The sequence below is a fragment of the Arachis ipaensis genome, chromosome B9, assembly GCF_059453495.1.
Source record: "Arachis ipaensis isolate K30076 ecotype BB chromosome B9, ASM5945349v1, whole genome shotgun sequence".
Taxonomy (NCBI): Eukaryota; Viridiplantae; Streptophyta; class Magnoliopsida; order Fabales; family Fabaceae; genus Arachis; species Arachis ipaensis.
This window is the reverse complement of record NC_142444.1, coordinates 73304957-73309313: the sequence shown is the minus strand read 5'-3', so window position 1 is coordinate 73309313 and position 4357 is coordinate 73304957. Positions and strand designations below refer to the sequence as shown.

At 41.5% G+C, this 4357-nt stretch overlaps 1 non-coding gene across 1 annotated transcript; it reads left to right on the top strand.

Annotated features, from left to right (window-relative positions):
• The first annotated feature begins 4000 nt into the window (after positions 1-4000).
• On the top strand, positions 4001-4104 carry LOC148545043 (small nucleolar RNA R71). The gene has a single exon (XR_015901894.1). It is a non-coding gene; the product is annotated as a small nucleolar RNA R71 (small nucleolar RNA).
• The last annotated feature ends 253 nt before the right edge of the window (positions 4105-4357 follow it).

Sequence of the window (4357 nt, the reverse complement as noted above, 5' to 3'; positions counted from 1 at the left end):
CAGTTATGGCCAGCCCAGGATATAGCCAATTAGGTCTTTCATCCTCAAGTGGTACTTTGGCATCGATGCATAGTCTAATGATGGTGCTAGGGAAATGAAGCCAGGATTCAGGGTCACTTTTCTCACTAAACTCTTGTATCTGTTCAGCAATGAGTTTATGAACTTTGATCTCTCCTCCAACCATAATGCAATGTAGCAAGATGGCTCTTTTAGGGACTATTTCTGAAGAGTTTGCAGTGGGTAGGATGGATCTCCTAACTATTGCATACCACCCTTTAGCTTCAGGTGTTAGGTCTCCTCTTCTCAAGACTCTTGGAGCCCCTCTTGTTTTTCTCACCCATTCGGCTCTGATGGCACAAAGGTCTTCAGCAATAGTTGTATAGTCAGGTTCTCCTCTCATCCTTTCGTCATAACTTGCTTGGCTGAAATGTATGTTTTTCAGGCCAAGAGTTTTCATGATTGCTTTGGGACTGAAGTCAACCTCCACCCCTCTCACATAGCTTTTGTATGTTGGGTTCTTGGTTTGATCCTCCCTTACTGCATTTGCATAAAACTCCTTCACCAAGTTGATGTTGATTCTAGTGATTGGCTTAGTTAGGAGCTCCCACTTCCTCTTTTTGATCTTTTCCCAAACACCTGGGAACTCATCCTTTTCAAGTTCAAAGGGGACCTCAGCTAGTACCGTTTTAGGTCTCATCCATTCGGCTTGAATCTCATGGAACACTGATCTGTATCTCCATGCATCGAATCCCCTGTTTTCCTCCATTGGCTGCTTGTCTTTTCTTCTTTTGTGGCTAGATGAGGCTGCCATTTTGGTAAGTGACAACTAAAGTTGACAAGGTGAAGCAAGAAGTGTTGTTGGAGGTGTGGTGAGATTGTTTTCGGCAAGAGATGGTTATGCTATGATGAAGGAAAAAGTGTATGAAGGAGGATTGATGGTGTAGGACTCGTTCCCTAAGTGGTTCTTTATAGTGCCCATGAGTGCAAAATGAACGGCTAGGGTGGTTTGTGAAGGGTGGCTTGATGGTAAATATATGAATTGTAGATAAGGACGCTTGGCTTTTCATTTTCTTGGAAGTATTCTAGATGCATTAGGTTGTACATGTAGCTTTCTTTTCTTGCAGAACTTCCTTTTCCCATGTGTTAATTTCAAAGATTTATGAATTTTCTTTTTGACCAAGCACGTCCCTCCCTTTGTCTTTTTCCTCCATTTTTGTCTTTTCTTTTGTACCTGCACAAACAAACAAATTTGCTATCATTTTTCGGTCCATGTGAATTATGAATAGTATTTGCACATGTAAATCAATGCTTGTCTTTGTGAGCTTATAGCCGTGACTTCTACATGTATGCACACTTATTATTTGGACACCAAACTTAGTTTTTGGTTAAGTCTCCTGATGACATGACATCCATATTGGTTGTCCTTAATGAGTGTGCATATTTCTACTAAATCATAGTCACCTTGGCTCTTTGATTCTAAACAAAGTGACTACCCTAAGTAATTGAAACTAAAGCATTAAAACATATGAATGGTATACTTGTCATGAATTTTGAAATCCAGAGGAACTTCTTGCTTTTCATAAACTGTGTTCAAAAAGAACACCAAACTTAATGTTTGGTTGTGCACCTTGAATGAAAGATGGAATTCAATTTGAGTAAGATTTGGGAGTGCCATCAGGCACACCAAACTTAGAGACCAATTGTAATTTACATGCACGGTTTAGTGCACTTAATCAATAGTTGTCCTGAGGATTCAAGTTCATGCATAAGAAACCATACTTTATTAGATGTAAAGCAAAGCACTAAAGATTAAGGATACTAAAAACATGGGTTGCCTCCCATGAAGCGCTTCTTTAACGTCACTAGCTTGACGGTTGTCCCTTGTTAGGGTGGATTGTAGTGCTTGACGTCCTCTCCTCTCACTATGAAAACGTCCCCTCTTGATTCATTCATGACCTCTAAATGTTCCAAAGAAAGAACTTTCTTTATTGTGAACACTTGAGGGAGCTGAGAAGGAATGGTCTTGAGGCCAGGTGGGATTGGCAGATAATGACTTGAGATCACTTTATCTCCTGGAGAAAAACCTTCAGTGGGAATTTTCTTGTTTCTCCATCCTCTTGGCAATCTCCCTATCACTCTTCCCTTTCTCTTGAGGATTTCTTCATTGCCCTTTATGTCAGGAGGATCCTTCTGATCTGTTTCCACTGATTCTTGTGGCTCTAACTCTTGCAACTCTTGTTTGCCTTCCAATGACTGTTTTAGAGTCTCAGCTGCTGGATTACTTTCCTCCAAACACGGATAGCTACTATCATCTTTAGGCTTTTCAGATTCTGGTTCAGGCTCAGATGCAGGTTTGAAGACTTTGAAAATGAGCTGTTCATCATGTATTCTCAGAATTAGTTCTCCTTGTTCTACATCTATGAGTGCTCTAGTAGTGGCTAGAAATGGTCTGCCCAGAATTATAGGGTGCAAATAGCTTTCCTCCATGTCCACAATGACAAAGTCTGTGGGGAAGTAATAATCTCCCACTTTCACCAGCACATTTTCAACTACCCCTTCAGCTTGCTTCTGAGTTTTGTCAGCCAGTTGTATGATTACATCAGTGGATCTCACCTCATTCAGTTGTAGCCTCTTCATAAGAGTTAGAGGCATCACATTTATGCTAGCTCCTAGATCACAGAATCCTCTGTCAATTTTTGTTTCCCCAATGATGCAAGGGATATGAAAACTTCCTGGGTCCGTTTTCTTAGAGAGGGTATCCTTCTTGATGAGAGCACTGCATTCTTTGTTCATTGTTACAGTTTGTCCTCCCTTCAAAACTCTTTTCTTGCTTAACAATTCCTTTAAATACTTGATGTGTGTGGGCATTTGATGAAGAATCTCAAGAAAAGGAATATTGACATGAAGAGAGTTAAATGTCTCTAGAAACCTTGAATAGGTTTTCTTTTTTTCACCTCCTCCTAACCTTTCAGGAAATGGTGCTTTTGGTTGGTATATTTCCATCATGCCTTTTTGCAGTTCCTTGGCTTGCTCAGTTCCACCTTCCTGCCTAACTTCTTCCACACCTTCTTTCAAGATTTCTGGTTCGTGCTCTGAGGGCCTGATTCCTTCTTCTGAGACTTCCTTCAATACGGTGATGGCCTTGCATTCTTCCCATCTTACTCTCTTTTGTTCCCCTTTAGGATTCTTTTCTGTGTCACTAGGGAACACTGCAGTTGATTTGGGGGCCTGTCGAGATAGCTCTCCTACTAGAGATTCCATCCATTTGAGTTTTTCACCATGGTTTCTTAAGGTAGTCCTCACATCATCCCTGAAGCTTTTCAATTCAATTATGTCTTGACTCATGGTTGCCATCATTCCTTCCATCCGGTTTAATTGATCTTGAAATTGTTGGTTAGGATTGGGTTGGGTAGGTTGATTACTTTGGTCATGGTATGACGATTGGGGGTAAGTGTGTTGTGTGGCTTGGTATGATCTTTGGTTGGAGTTTTGGTATGTGGAATTGTTTTGTTGGTTGTGGTTGTAAGGTTTGTGGTTTTGTGGTTGGGTTTGTTGGTTTCCCCACCCAAAGTTTGGGTGGTTTCTCCAGCCTGGGTTGTAAGTGTTGGAGTGTGGATCATATGATTGCCTTTGTTGGTTTCCCACATAATTGGCCTCTTCCCAATCACCTCCTTCAATGCCTACTTCCTCTTGATCTTGTGTGTGTATTGCAGTCACTTGCTTTGTTTCTAATTGCCTGGTAAGTTCTGCTAGTTGCTTGGCAAACACCTTGTTTTGGGCCAGAATTGTATCAACCTGGTTCAGCTCCATGACTCCCTTAGTGTTGTGCCTTTCTGATGCATAGTAGTATTCATTTTCAGCCACTGTCTCGATCACTTCAATGGCTTCTTCCACAGTCTTTTTCTTGTTCAATGAACCTCCTGATGAATGGTCTACAGCCTTCCTTGATTCATAAGAGAGCCCATCATAGAAGATGTGCAATTGCACCCAATCATGGAACATGTTTGGTGGGCATTTCCTTGTCAAGTCCTTGAATCTCTCCCATGCCTCGTAGAGAGTTTCACCATCTTGTTGTCTAAAAGTCTGGACCTCAGATCGAAGCCTATTGACCTTTTGTGGAGGGTAGAAACGTGCCAGAAACTTGCCTTCCACCTCATCCCATGTGGTTAGACTCCCCCTTGGGAATGATTCCAGCCACTTAGCTGCCTTGTCCCTAAGTGAAAATGGGAACAAGAGCAGTTTATAGGCATCTTCCTGGACTCCATTGGACTTCACAGTGTCACAAATTCTCAGGAATTTTGTGAGATGTTGGTTTGGGTCTTCATTAGCATTTCCTCCAAAGGAACAATGATTTTCC